The sequence below is a fragment of the Panthera onca genome, chromosome D2 (genome assembly GCF_046562875.1).
Source record: "Panthera onca isolate mPanOnc1 chromosome D2, mPanOnc1 haplotype 2, whole genome shotgun sequence".
Classification (NCBI taxonomy): Eukaryota; Metazoa; Chordata; class Mammalia; order Carnivora; family Felidae; genus Panthera; species Panthera onca.
Genome location: NC_138349.1, coordinates 8,160,833 through 8,176,522, shown reverse-complemented (window position 1 = coordinate 8,176,522; position 15,690 = coordinate 8,160,833). Strand labels below are relative to the sequence as shown.

Sequence of the window (15,690 nt, the reverse complement as noted above, 5' to 3'; positions counted from 1 at the left end):
CCAGCCACTGCCAGCGGGGTGACCCAGGAACCTCTCTGAGCTGGATCTGTCCCTCTGTGAGACAAGTTGTCATGTCACCTACCTCTCCGGGCCAAAGAGAAGAGGAAGTGAGTTATGTCAAGGACTGACCACAATGTCTCCAACAGGACAGTCGGATTTTCTGCTAGCTTTGTAGTTTCTTTCCATTCGAGGCCCCCGTCCAAGAACGCTGGCCCACAGGCCCAAGAGCAGCCTGATGCATTCAGCCACTAATATGCCACTATGCGTGGCTGTGCCAAGTGTGGCATGGGGCGCAGGGGGCGGGCCAGACGGACAAGGCCCCGGCCCTTTGCAGGTGCGGTGGTTTGCAGAGGGGAAGGACTGCTCTGGCACATTCACGCTCCCATGCATCTCTCCCTCTCACTTTTCGTGCGCGCGTCAAGATTTTCCCCCAACAGCTTGAAAGCAGAAGTATTATTTAAGTCATCTCAGACTTCCACACCAGGTAATAAAAATATCGTGGGCTTTTCTCCTACTCTTTTTCTTTTCAAAATAAAAACAATGGTTGTGGAGGTCTGAACAGGGGAGAGCAATAAAACCAGCTTTTGCTCTGCACAGGAAGGTGCTATGCTATTCTCGTTAATCACTAAAGCAGTGACGCACGGGGCCGAGCGCTCCCTGGAAGGCAGGGAGGAGTTCATTCCAGGCCACCAGGTGCGACTCGGGGTCTCGGGCTCAACAGGGGCAGCTGTGGCTTCCAGAAGGGATTCCTGCCCTGCCAGCTCTTCCCCAGCCAGGAGGCAGAAAGGATGAGTCTCTCTTTCCTGGAGCTCACAGCCCCGTTCAGACCCGTCACCTTGCAACAACGAAGGACAGCACAGCCCCGGCTGCTTTGAGCTCATGTCTCCAGTGACCTCTGTACAAACCAAGGACAAAGAAGGGAAACCCAGCACGCGGTAACTCCCCCGGGGCCGAAGCTCCGAAGAGCCGACCTGGGCGGCCGTCCATCCATCCCTGTTCTGAGCCGAGCACCGACCCCCGCGCTCCCTCCCGGTGGAAAATAACTTGAATCCTCATCCCAGAGCCGCAGTTCCAGTTTAAAACCTGAAAAGGCCAGGTTCTCGTTTGCTGGAGCCTCCCCCCTCCTTGGCAGCCAGCCCCCGATGGATGCTACTCCCCGCTTCTCTGGCTGGCTTCGAAGAGAGAAAGGTACCCACTGAGCGCGCAAGTCCTGGCCCGCTGTGCTGGGAGAGAACAAAGACTTTGCACAAAGAAGAGAGTTAGTGCTTCTAAGCCCTGTGGCCACTCGCTCCGGCGGGGGGGGGGGGGGGGGGGGGGGCTCCAGGCGCCAGAGTCTCCTGGAGAGGCGCACAGTGCCAAACCCCCTCCTCTGCACACTGGGAAATGACCAGAGTGACCCACACTGGCCCTGAAATCCTGGACTCTCTCCAGGGGCCTTCCCCTCAGCGGTGGGGGGGGAGTGGGGGGGGGGAAAGAGCCCAAGCAGTGGATTCCAGAGATGAAAAGCTGCCCCTCTAGGGACTGAGACACAGGGCCACAGACGAATACACGTTATCCATTAAGGGGCGCCGGATAATCACCGTTTGTCAGCCTTTTATATTGTGCAGTGAAAAATTACCAGGATTTTAGCTTTAGACACACACACACACACACACACACACACACACACACACAATCTAGAAGGGTTTTACATTCAGGTTTTCTCTTCTCTAAGCTGAGCTGTCTGACAGGGAGCTTCCTTAGAGGATTTTGATGCTTGTGCCTGTCCATTCTGAAGAGCACAGTGGTGGATTTTTCCAGATCCCTGACACCTGGAACCCGAGAAAGCCACAGGAAATCCCACCAGCAGGCCAGGACGATCGCTCCGTGAGCCAACTCAGCTCAGCAAGTCTCCCCTGAGCGTGCACAGAACCCACCGAGGCGTTACAGCTGCAGCCCTGCCCTCTGGCCACTTACACTCGACTGTTCACGCCGGTTGCTCTAAGTCAACTCGGTCTAGGATGAGCAGCACAGAAGATACTCAGGGCCGGCTCCACAGACTGCGACCCAGGCGGGCACCCGGGCCCCCCGCTGGGAAGGGCCCTGCACTTGGTTCAATGCTCTTGCTGCCCCGACTTGAAAGCCTCAGCAATCTTTCAGGAAGGGGCTCGCCGTTCATGTTGCGCTGGGCCCTCTAAATAAATCCTACGGCCGGTTGTGGAGGTACCTTACGAGTTACGTGATCGGGATTGAAAGGAATGAGAGATCACGCCCGAAGCGCTTCTCTTATTCCTGGGATCTGGGGCCGCTAAGGAGCAAATACCCAGAAATGGCATCACGCCTCGGGTCTGAGCTTATCGTGGGCTTGCGCAGGGACCTTTCCGAGAGCGTTTCGGAATCAGAACGTTGCATTCTGTACCGACGGTGACGTTAACACGAGCAGCTTCCGTGGGCTTCTGTGGGCCCGTTGATCCTAACTCTGATCTACAGCAGCATCTCCTCCGATGCAGCTTTGCCTGACGATTGAAACAACATGGGCCCTTCACTTATCACGCGAATGCGATTACACACTCTTCCCAGAGTCCAGCCACCGCGCCCTCAAGTGGAGGCCCCTTCTGTGAAATTTACGGCTGAAGCTTACACCCTTCTGGCCCCTTTAAGTGGGAAAATCTTTCCCTCAGTTGAGCGATGGGCTCCTTCCACAACCTGCAAAGAAGATGAGGCCCTTGGACGAGGGCCCTGCTCTGTTAGTTTTTACAGCCGTCTCCAGGACCGTGAGGCTTAAACACCATTTACAAACAAGCTTAATTTTAACCTTCCTTTGTGGAGAATGCAAAATCAATTAAGTATCTGCTGATAATGCCCTCGTATCTCGTTTTGGTGGCATCTCACAATTAATGCTGCCCGTGAGGCCGACACACCGAGCAGCCTCACACATGCCTTCTGGTTATTACGAGCGTCACTCTGACCCACAGCTGAGCGCAGGGGGCTCAGACACAGCCTGCTGCGTGGGGATTTTGAATTTTTAAGAAATCGGTTTGTAGATGGCTTAATTAAAACACACCAGAGCATAATTCAGTGGGAATCGAGGCTCCCATCAAACTAAAACAGGCAGCAGATATCTTCCCGACCCGCAAAGCACCTCCTGGTCTTTCACCAGGAAAACCAACCGCGCTCACAAACGGACGGGACACGGCGGCAGATCTTCTCAGCCAACCGCCTCACGTTGCAGTTGAGGAAAGAGGTTCGGAGAGGTCAAGGAAGCAGCCCCAACACACAGAGCAGTCAGGGAGAGCTGGGAGCCCAAGGGCCAAGACTGAACCAAGGAAGGCAGCCCTACGAGGTAAGGGCGCGCAACCTCTGAAGTAACACTGCCTGGGTTCAAATCCCACTCTGTCACTCACCAACTGCCAGAACGGGGGCAGGATGAACCTCTCGGGCCTCAGTTTTCACATCCGTTGAGTGGGAGTGTCAAGCGTGTCTATATCAAAGGTTGCTGAGAGTAAACAGAGTGCAGATAAAGGTTAGCACGAGCGCCCAAAGGTTGGCTACCATTATCAGAACCCAAGCTTCCCGATTCCCTGTCCTGGGCGCCAATGCACTGCACTGTTCTTTACGGTTCCCTAGATCTGAGCATCTCTCAGATCTGGGAAAGAAAGTTGTCCATGTTCATGCACCAAGGCTGCGGGCCCACCGAGCACCACGTGGGTGCCTGGAGGATGTGAAATGCACATATCGCGGGTTTTCCAGGATTGGTTGACCAGCGGAAATGAATTTTAATTGATGACCAATTGGAGGAGATCCAAAGACAATCTAAAACATAAACGACAGCACTGAAGTCTATGAACTTCTAAAGTGCTGTGGATCCCTCCATGTAACAAAATTAAGCGGCAACAGAATAGCGTCTGTAGTTTAGTAACAGTATTTTACCAACGTCAGGCTCCTGACTGTGATAATGTCCTACGGTTACGGTTACGTAGGACGTTATCGCTGCGGGAAGCTGGTTGAGGAGCACACGGGAACTTAGTACTATTTCTGCAACTTCTTGGGGGTCTCAAATTATTTCACTGTTTTTCTTTTTAATTAATTTATTTGTGAGAGAGAGAGCACGGAAGGAGCAGACAGAATCTCAAGCAGGTTCCACACTGTCAGTGTGGAGCCCGACATGGGGCTCGAACTCATGAACCCCGAGATCATGACCTGAGCTGAAGTCAGACGCTTAACTGACCCAGTCACCCAGGCGCCCCAGTCTCAAATTATTTCAAAATCAAAAGCTACAATGAAATCACAAGGCAACATCTAGGAATGCCAAAAGACTAAGGGGATTCGTGGCAAGTTTTCAACAGGTCAACACAGGCACAGTTTCCAGGCGGGACAGCCCCACGCAAACTTGGGAGGAGATGCCGAGCGAACATCTGGAATGATTCTAAATCGAGCTCTACAGGGAAAAAAAAAAAAAAAAATGTTTCTCTTTTGTTTTTCCATTTACTTAAACTCAGAGAAATCCATGTTCTGTCCATAGTTTAAAAACTAATCATAAACAATATAAAATGGGGCTGTACGTCACCATCGCTAACTGTAAACATTTCTAGGGAAGCTTTGCAACATTATACCCTTAAGGATGTCCAGGGAGGGATGAGAGAGATTTGAAGCCTATGAAAATAGGTGATAGAAATAATCTGCGGAGGGAGCCGGAACACCAAATAGGGCGTTCCCATTTGGGAACATGGGTTCCTATGGGATCTGGGGTGGGAAGGGAGAGGATTTCGAGAAAGAGACATGAATGGCAGGTCCCTCAAGGAGCAAGGTTATAACAGATGATGGGAAGGAAGCTCTGGGAGTAGCACAGGGAGGGGGGGCAGAGCCTCCATCTGAGAGAGTTAAGAGGAAGCCGAGTAGTGAGGGACTTGGTCAAGGCCAGGCAGGAAAGCAACACTCCAGGAAGAGGCCATGCCCGCACAGGAATCTGCTTTGCCCCACTTCCCCGCCAAAGGGTCCCCGCTCCCAGAAGCGGGCCGCTTGGAGCCGTCACAAATTCAAATCATCAGCCACACGCTCACCTTTGGGAACTCACGGCACTATTTCGGTCTTGTGTCGATGAGTGTGGGTTCAGCTGTCCACCCTGAGACTTTGCCCTCAAGCGTGTGTTTGCATAAAAATAACTTCTGCTCACAAGCCAAACGCTCAGGGAGAAGACAAAGGAGGATGGGGGTTTCTTCTGGTTCCCCCCACCCACTAGCCATTTGGACCAGTGTTGTGCGGCAAGTTGTAAATGGTAATTTGGAGGAAGACAGAAGCATGGACGTCAACCCAAGTGTGGTAGAAACCAGGTCCTCTGACCAGCTCTCCCATCCCATCAACTGGTCCCCTGTTGGGGTCTTGTGACTTGCTGTTCCCTCTGCCTGGGACACTCTTCCGGAGCTTCAGGTGGTAGTGCCTTCTCATTCAAGGATCAGCCTACTTGTCACCTTCTCGGAAAATCCTTCCCCGATCACCCAGTCAGCCACTGCCCATCGCAGACACTTCTTACTATCTGTTCTGATACTTGGGAAACTGTCTACTCTCCATCTCTCCCCATGAGAGTTCCAGCACAGTGGCAGGCACAAAGTATTTCCTCCATCAGGAAAATGACTTTTAAGGGGAGGTACAGAGCCTGCGTCAGAAGGGCTGGAGAAGCAGAAGGGTCAGGCTCCCAAATACTCTTCACCAATGGCGCTGAAGGATCGGGGCAAATCATTTCACCCCCACGGGTCTCAGCCTCCCCGGCTACAAAAGGGCTGTGAGTAGGCTAGGAAAATGAACCAGCTGACCTGTAAGACCTTTGCTTTCCCACACACTGGGTCAAGGTTTTCAATTATCCAATGTACTCTTGCCTTTCTTCCCTTCATCCATATGTCCATCCATCCATCCATCCATCCATCCATCCAATCATTCTTTGCCATGGGCTAGACCCTGGGAATATAACCTTGAGTAAGACACAATTCTGGTCTTAGCAGAATAAATAACCTCTACCAGCAGATGGAAAGGAAGTAATTCCTGCACAACCAGCTAAGTGCCAAAGGAGATTCTCAGATCTCTGGGCTGGGCCGCCGTGGAGATGGTGCCGGGGCAGTTCCCAGAGAAGGAAAACAGACCCACGATCCCACAGATGCAGCAGAGTGATGGAAAATGTACAGTAATCACATCCAAGGAATCCGGTCCAGAAACACAAAGAGAGTCACAGTCCAGGTCCCAACACAGACTGGGGACAAAAAGGCTCATTCCTGAGGATCGCTGTCCCCCTCTTGGCCATGGAAGGATTGTAATTCTCCTTAGAAGAATGATTATAATCACTGCCGATTCCATCAAGGGTTCTCAGCTAAAGAGCTTAACATGTGCCTACACACGCAGGTGCACGGGCACACGCACAGCTGTCCAGGCCCCCCCCCCCCCCCCCCCCCCGCCGAAGACATGACGAAGGACTGGAGTAGGTGTATTTCTTTCGAAAAGCTCCATGGGAGTTCCGATGCAGCACCCTGATTTACAGCCAGAGAGCTTCCTGCAAAGTTTACTTCTCACTACAATTGTAGAAGCGCATTACAACGTCAATGACAACGAGGTGTATCCGTGGGGATCTTGACAGATGGACTTTTTGAAGCATCCAGAACTTCCCGGCCATAAAACACTTCTATCTACTGCATCAGAATTTAAATGGCACCTGAAAACAAGTGCATGAGAAGCTAGAATGGGGACACGGCTCAACACTTCAGGATGAACCCCCAGCCACGCAAGCCGCCCGCCCCAGGAGGTGCCCCCGCCGGCCCGCGCGGGTCCGCCAATGCTCTGGCCCAACATAATGCTTCAAAAACAACTTCATAATGTACCCTGAAGTCACAGCCACAGCCCCTTGTTTATGGGCTCAGCCAGATCAGATAAAATTTCATTCTCTGAATTGGTTCCTAATTTAATTATTCCCCGGATAAGCGTTGGCCTCCTGTTGCCGCAGGGAGAAAGAACGAGAAGGCACTGGCGCCACAAGCCGTAGCTCGTTTGGCAGCTGGTGGCGGACCAGCCACCCTCCGGCCTCCATCAGGTCAGAGGGGGTTACAACAGCGGGCTCGGGCAAGGTGGTCACCAACCGTCCACCCCAAGCCGGTCAAGAGGGTGACTGGGTTTTACGAAGAGCTTAGGAAGAGCATTCAGGACAACTGAAACCAGGGCTGAGTCCTGGCTCCGTGTGACCTCTTGGGGCCTCAGTTTCCCCATCTACAAAATGGACCCAGACTATGATCCCCTGAAGGCCTTTCCTAGCTCTAATAAATTCAGACAATTCAGATGGGAAACAGAAACCCATCTGAGAATTAAGCCTTCCCTAGGGCCAGGAAAAGAGCATGTAAAAAAATAAACGAATCTTATTATTAAGAGCAAGTAAAAATATCTCATAAACCATAACCCTAGAAATGGAAACATGTGTCCACACAAAAACTTGTACATGAATGTTTATAGCAGATTACCAAGACTCCAAAGTCGGAGACAACCCAAACGTCTATAAAATGTGATCCATCCATCCAATGGAATACGATTTGGCCATCAAAAGGAATGCCAAACTGGTCCATTCTACAACATGGGTCAACTGTAAAACCATGATGCTGGGTGCAAGCCAGTTACAGAAAAACGCGAAAAGCAAAAACAAAACAAAACACAAAAACGCGCGCGCGCGCGCGCGCGCCACACACACACACACACACACACACACACACACACACGTGTTATTTATACGATTCCAGTCATACACAAGTCCAGAGCAGAAAAACTGATAGAGACAGAAGATGCCTCACTGCTTAGGACTGGGGGAGCGGGGGGCTGTGCATGAGGGAAGTGGGGGCTGACCGCGAATGGGCAAAGGCTCTCTTTCTGAGATGATGGAATGTTCTCAAATTGAATGTGGTGCTGGCTGCACATATCTGTAAATACACTCAAAACTACTGAATCATATGCTTTAAATGGATGGATTTAATTTAAATGTGTGGTATGTGAGCGGACTGTATCTCAAGTAAGCTGTTTGAAAAGGGAAGAGGTTAGGAGCGCCTGGGTGGCTCAGTCGGTTGGGCGTCCGACTTCGGCTTGGGTCGCGATCTCGGGGTTTGTGAGTTTGAGCCCCGCGTCGGGCTCTGTGCAGACAGCTCGGAGCCCGGAGCCTGCTTCGGAGCCTGCTTCGGAGCCTGTGCCTCCCTCCCTCTCTGCCCCTCCCCCACTCACACTCTGACTCTTCTCTCCTTCAAAAATCAATAAACATTAAAAAAAATTTTAAAACGAATAATAATAAGGGAATAGGTTGAATGGACCAAAAAAAAGCAGTCTGTTGCATAATTTTTAAAAATAAATTCGATGAGAACTTTGTAAGCTAAATATACCTACACACACATACATATACACACATCCACACGCGTGCACACACACCTCCCCAAACAGTTCTATAGCTTCAGGGCTGGTCCAAGAGGCACAAGGCTGATTTTCAGTGGGCAAATCTCCTTCTTCCACAATCCAAAAAACCGCTGACTCAGACGTGGGCAGGCCTGCATTTTTCTACTGATTTGTTTCAGTTTTAACAGCCGAAAGCAAATTTCCTTTCTACCCCTAATGGCAACCGAGATTTCATCTAATTTTTTGATACCTCATTTTACTACATCATTAATGCATCAATTACAATGCAAATTTTGTCCAAGGCAAAGGATCCCTGGATTTTGCAACAGTCGACCTGTGGGCGAATGATTTATTTTATTTTATTTTATTTTATTTTTGCCTGGAAGGTGCTTCTGACGAGGAGGTCTCATTTGCTAAGTGCCCATTGTCTTCTGCACACCTTTCCACATCTCATTTCTCACAGAGACTGCTACAGCGAGTACAAATAGCTTTTCAAAGTTAGGACGACACAAATGTCAGGCTGCTCCCACTCTCATTAATCAGAGCGTCCCTTCAGCCTCCTATTTATTCCGACTGATAACTTGCTTAGGCAAGTTCAGCATGTCCTAAAAGCAGCTATTTCCTCTGACTCTCAGGACAGTGCAATTGGGTCGCTGGCCCAATCCGGGGTCGCACAGGCCCTTCTGGATCTGACAATCTTTTATTAAGAACTGTGACGGGGAACGAGGTGGGGTCGCATCACCGTGGGTTGGGCTGAAGATGACCACGGAAAAGGCAACCGTGAGTTTCTCACACTTCAAGAACACCCAGACGCCCAGGAAGTGGTGCTTCCTAAACGCTCACCATCTCTGAGGCAGGGCAATGTTTCTTTCAGAGAAGGAATGTTCACTGATGGGTCAAAGTAAGAACCAAACATGGAAAGTTCCACGCTTAACACTGGATGGCCCATCAGGGCAGTGCTGGAGCTAGCATCCCAGCTCTCCATACCTCTCTCCTCAGACCGTCTCCCTGCCTCGCTTCCTCTCCCACGTGCGGCTCAGCATCCCTGGAGCCCAAGGAAGGAAAAGTTCCCAAGCAGAGGGAGGCCTGACACTCCTTCGGTCAAGATGCTCTTTTCAAGATGGCGATGGGGAGGGCCAGAGGGTTCCTGCTGCCTCAACCGAGTCCGGTCCTAAAGTAACAGCGCGCAGCGTCCGAGGAGGAGCTGGTCCCAACCAAGGGGAGGATCCTGGGTAGCTGGGAAGCAGGGACAAGTGGGCCTTGGTACCAGAGAACCAGGGGCCAGACGTGGGGTCCCCCAGGCCCTGCCAGGAGCCCCCATGTCCCCTTCTCCTCTGCCCTCCACCCTGTGATGATGGAGAGTTTGCCGGGGGGTTGGGGACGAGCCTAGATTTGGGGCTGGCCGACATATCACCCACGTTGGCTGTCCCCAACAGGCCGGCTGACTTCCACTTCTCCATTTGTTGAGTCACTTGGAGACAGGGTTTCCATCTGGGGCTGCCACCCTCCAACACACACACACACACACACACACACACACACACACACACACCACTGGAAGCAGAGGTCCTAGCCCAGCACAACTGCAGCCCCCCACCTCTCACTCTGGAGAAGAGGGCGGAGACCAGCTAAGCGGTAAAACTCCGTCTCCACCAAATGTCTGACAAAGCAGGGCTGTTCTCTGGAAAATGAAAAGGCTAACCCGTCCCCAAGAATCTCATGGAGGATGACATCCCACAGAGGCCTTCGGAGTTCGACCATGAACTGGAAATGAGAACGTCCTGCCCCCCCCCCCGCCTCCTCCAGACCACAGGACGGACCCCAAACGCCCATTCTTCTCCACATCTTCCTGGAGCGACAATAATTCTGAAATCAATGTCTGGTTACGTGGCCCCGAGATGAGCCAGCTGTGGTCCATCCCCTACCTGGGATGTCCAGGGAACTGAGGTCACAGGAGCCACACAATCCCACGGGACCGGGGCCCAAATCGGGCCATCCTCCGAGTGGCTGCTGCTTACCAGAACATGACCCGGAATGCACACTGGGAGGCACAAGCGCTCAGCCCAGACTCCCCGAGGCAACCCCGCTCTTTGGTAATCCTGGAGATCCCTTACGTGCACAAGCAAATATGGTTGTGTGTGTGTGTACATTTGGAAGACTCTTTATATAAACAGGTTCACAAATCAGAGGAAATAATCCTCTGTAGACCAATAGTCTGATTTGGGGTTTGGAAATTATGGCCGCAATAAATACACGCCAGGATATACTTTATATTTTTAATGCAAATATTTACATTCCAAACAAAGGCGCCTGGAATTTAAAGACAAGCCATTATGCCAGCTATAAGAAACACTAACAGCCCCCACACTTCTTCCCTGAGTAGATGGCTCCTGTTTATATTTCTGAAACACCAACCAAATTTCCATAACATTTCCCCCCAAGGCTCTCAAGACACATACACACACACGAAGCTGTTTAGTGGCCCAAAACCCTAATGCCAGGAAATCCAAGGTTACTGCATGAGGCTCTTGACTCCTTCAAAAATTTAGTGGCAAGCGTTAACTCCTGTACCGGGGCACCAAATCGGGGACTCTTTTCTACCTTCTGGGTGCACACCCAGAGGCCCGCGTAAGATCCGTAACGGTCTGGGAGAAATGGGTTTTTCGAAGAATCATTTTCATTAGTTCAATAAACGGCAGGCCTCCCCCGACTCTTTGGGGGCCTAGCTGTAAGCGGGTCCCCTAGAAACCTTCCTCAACCTTGAGAGGCTCCCCGGGCTAGGGAAAGCAGACGGCACTCAGGAAACTGGAAGATGATGCAAGGTGAGATAGGTTCAAGGTGGAGTTCAAAGCAGAACACAGAAGGTCAGAAGAGGAAAGGAACACTTGGACGGGGGACAAAGGGGCTCAGGGGGGATGTGGCAGAGATGATACGAGTTACCGGCAGAGGTTTCCTGAAGGTGGCGATGGGGCCCCACGGGAGTGGGGGGGGGGGGGGGGGGGGCCAAGGGGAGGCAGACGTGGTTCTCCCGGCCAGGCTCGTGGTCAGCACATACCTCCACTCCTTGTGAACTGCCTCACGGTTTAGAACGCAGCCTCGGGGTCCACGGCTAATCATTTACTCACTGTGGCGACCACGCCCACACTCTGCAGATACAAGTAGCCGACAAGGCCTTGCTGCCTAACTTCAATGCCCCCCTGCCCTAATGGACACCATCTGTCAGCCCCCACCAAGGGCCAGGCCCCAGGCTCCACACTTACTACTGGATGTCAGCAAGGGACTCGTCTTGCTCGCTCCTGACGTCTCCTCCCACATGCACAGCACTCCGCCTGTGTGTCTACACCCGGTGGTATCTACACTATCCCAGGAGCGTGGAACAAGGATCTGAATGTGAGTGAGTGACCCAGTCCTGCCTTTTCTCACCCAGAGCAGGCCTGCCACCCCACCAGCTGCCCAGGGAGGTGGGGGCTGCCCCCGGGGCGGCTGCAACTTCCCCATTCTGCCTGTGACTGGGGGGGTGGGGGGGACAGGGGGCGCCCTCAGTTCGGGACTACGATGCCCCCATGCCCACCAGCTACATTCTCCAACGTAGGCTTCAGTCGAGGACAGATGCCACATTTTTATCTCCACTCATCTCTCTCTCTCTCTCTCTCTCTCTCTCTCTCTCTCTCGGTTCAGAAGCTGTCCAGGAAGAGGGGCTCAATTTGGGGAGCCCCCTGGAGCCCTAAATTGTGCTACTTCTAATACTCAAAACACAATACAAAGTAGAAATCATTAACCCCCTTTACCAATGACAAAACTGAGGCACAAGAAGGGTAGGCCAGTCGCTCAGGGTTACGGTAAAGGAGCAAAGAAACAAAGGATGGGGCGCCTGGGTGGCTCATTCAGCTGAGCCACTGACTTCAGCTCAGGTCACGATCTCATGGTTCCTGACTTCTAGCCCCGTATGGGGCTTGCTATTGACAGCATAGGGCCTGCTTCGGATCCTCTGTCCCTGCTCCCCTCTCCGAAATAAATAAACATTAGAAAGAAAAAAAAAAGAAAAGAAAGAAACACAGAGGGACTCTCTCCCTGGTCAGCATGGTGCCAGGCTCACCCACCCCCTGAGCTGCCCCGCCAAGGGTCTCTAAGGGACTGAACACCCAGGCTAAAAGAACGTCTGCATGGAGGCACCAAACCTCTGATTCGCTGCAAATGTGAAGGGGCTGAAGTTCACTTCCATCAGCGTGTGTGAGTAAACAGGTGTCACGAGGGGCAGACAGAGCTCCCCGGCCCCTTCCATCGAGGGCATGAGACAGGAATGCACTTCTGCAGACCTCTCAGACTCTGGGATGCAGGTTCCAACCTGAGAGCAAAGATGCCCCAGGCCCTCGGGGCGGGTCCCCACAAGGGCACAGCAGAGCAGGACAGAAGTTCCCCCGTGACCGGGGGCTGCCCTGGCAGGGACAGAATCACCACCCCTCATGGTCTTCCCCTCCTGCTCCAGACCACCACTGTCTTTTCCACCCCAGGGAGCAGAGGAATCAAAAGGAGGGTATCCCATTTCAAGAGAAAATGTAAAAAAGACCAGGTTCCAGCACAATGTAGGAAAAAATAATTATGCCTGGTCTGCATCTAATTATTTGCCCATGTTGGGGTAGTTTCCAGGCACCTGGGTGACTAGGCTGCCTGCTTCAATATTTTCACCACAAACACAATTCTGGAAAGTGTCCAAGTTTCCATTATAATGACACCCTCTACTCCTGATGATCTGCCAACCTCACTTTCTTCCGAGAGCCGAAAGGCCGGGGCCAGGACGAGTTCGAGAAACGTGAAATAGGTGTCAGGGGGAGCCCTGGGCCAGCAATGAGGCCCCTGCAAGCCTGCTCAGGACTCTTGGAAGCTTACAGCGGGGCTCAAGATGTAACATCCGAACGCAAGCTGTCCCCGCACGTCTCCGGCGAGAGCTGCCTGATCTGCCCTCTGCTTCACTGTGACAAGTGGGGAACACAGCCGAACGGACCCACGGCCTGCCCACGGTGTCCGCTGAAAGGGTCACAAAGTGGCCGTTTACCCAGCCCCTGCTCACACACACACACACACACACACACACACACACACACACGAAGAAACAGGCCCGAGAGGTAAAGCAGCCAGCCAAAGAAAACCGGAACAGGATCTACAGGATCCAAGGTGTCCTGGGGCTCCTGGCCTTATGAGGTCCTGAAGGCAGAATCTGTTGAAATTGTGCGCCCCCTTCTGAAATCCACCCACCTACCATCTTCATGAAAAGTTGTCCACGCAATTTCCAGGCGTTCAGAGACGTCCTCTGTCCTTGGTTATGAGCTCCAGCACTCAAGAGTACAAGAGTGCTTCCTGTGCGCCAGGCCCTGCTCCGAGCACCTGGCGGGTGTCGACTCACGTATGAGACAGCGGCCCGTCAGGCCGGGGGACGAAGTCACTCCAGACCACTGCGACCTCGGAGCTGCCGCTAACCATGTCCTTCCTGCCAGCGGTGTTACATAACCAACTTGTGCAAGCTTTGCCTTGCCCACTAATTGGGTGCTGCCCTGGCTGTGTGCTTCCTCTGCCTCCCCCCGCCCCAACCCAGCACACTTGGCCCTGGGCCCACACCTGGGGCGATGCATCAGTGCCTCCCATCATCACCGCCTCCGAAACGCCTAAGGTTCCTCACACCCCTTTTGAAACCAGCAGGGACTGAAAACCTGCTTTCCAGGGCCACCTCCCCCTAACGTAGCATTTGCTGATTCACACCCACCTTCCCCTTCTGGGGAAGCCACAGTTTTTACCCTGTACCCTGTCTTCTTTCCCTCCAGACCCTGCTGTCGTTCCCTCATCCTTCCTCCTGGACACCTGGGTGGCTGAAAGCTCGGTCTGTGTGATCTCAAGCAGCCTCCCCGCCCTCTAACAGAGACAAAGGGGGACACCTGTCCGACCTGCCTGGCACAGGGCCAGCTGGGAACCAGTGGGGACCCAGCCAGTGACAGCTGTTGTGACCAAATGTCCGCCTCCCCAGCCCCTATATGTTAAAAAAAAAAAACCAAGGGGCGCCTGGGTGGCTCAGTCGGTGAAGCGTCCGACTTCAGCTCAGGTCACGATCTCACGGTCCGTGAGTTCGAGCCCCGCGTCGGGGCTCTGGGCTGATGGCTCAGAGCCTGGAGCCTGCTTCCGATTCTGTGTCTCCCTCTCTCTCTGCCCCTCCCCCATTCATGCTCTGTCTCTCTGTCTCAAAAATAAATAAATGTTAAAAAAAAAATTAAAAACAACAAAAAAAAAACTGTATTGGCCCAAATCAACACAAAGCCTTTACTTTTCTTCCTAGCTACCTAGACGGGATAGACTAACTAGATAACTGCCACCTTTAAGCTTGTTTCATGCTGCGAAAACATGGGTCATCTTCTCCGGCTTTATTGTAAAGGACGAGCATCTCGGGAAGGAAATCAGACCTCCGCACTGGAGAACAATAAAGAAATACATTGTGCACGTCAAAACACTCGGTCTCCCGACACCTGCTCGGCTAAGCGAGAACACAATCTCCTGGCTCACGTGACAGGCACAAAATCACCCACGGAAGTAACTGAATATACTCCCCGGCCTCCCAACAGACAGACTGGAAGGGAAGACAGGCGGCATGATTCTGAACAATGACTGAAAACATCACTGCCAAACGACATACTGCTGGAGAGATGCCCGCCAGCTGACTGCTCACTTAAGTGACACTCCCATGCCAGCTACTACTGTTAAGTTTTATTTATTTATTTGCGAGAGACAGAGACGGCACGAGTCGGGGAGGGGCAGAGAGGGAGAGAGAGAATCCCAAGCAGGCTCCACGCTGCCAGCACAGAGCCCGGCGCGGGGCTCGCTCCATCCCACCAACTGCAAGATCATGACCCAAGCAGAAACCAGGAGTCCGAGGGGCACCTGGGGGGGGCTCAGCTGGTTAAGCGTCTGACTCCTGATTTCAGCTGAGGTCGCGATCTCACGGTTCGTGAGCGGGAGCCCTGCACGGGGGAGTAGTTTGACATCTGCACTAATGGGGTGGAGCCTGAGATACTCTCTCCCTCTCTCTCTGCCCCTCCCCTGCCCATGCTGGCACTCTCTCTCTCTCTCTCAAAATAAATAAAACTTAAAAAAAAAATGAAAGGAAAAGAAAAGAAACCAGGAGTCAGACGCTTAACTGGCTGAGCCACCCAACTTTCCCCAGCTACTACTTTTAAAGGTAGTGTCTGCTTTTAGAATTTAAGAACATTCCCGTCTCTGACACATGGTTCCAAATTGTATCTTTGCAATCCTGGACCTAGAGGCACT

The 15,690-nt window shown here is 52.4% G+C and overlaps 1 protein-coding gene across 7 annotated transcripts in view; it reads right to left on the bottom strand.

The window, feature by feature from the left end:
- Window positions 1–15,690, bottom strand: part of CHST15 (carbohydrate sulfotransferase 15) — a 79,385-nt gene that overhangs the window by 59,603 nt on the left and 4,092 nt on the right. The window contains exon 1 of one of the 7 annotated variants that reach the window (XM_078434933.2): window positions 5,040–5,800. The exons of the other annotated variants lie outside the window; for them this stretch is intronic. The gene's annotated coding sequence lies outside the window, so the exon portion shown is untranslated. Of the gene's footprint in view, window positions 1–5,039; window positions 5,801–15,690 lie in introns of those variants that run through there. 7 annotated transcript variants of the gene reach the window in all.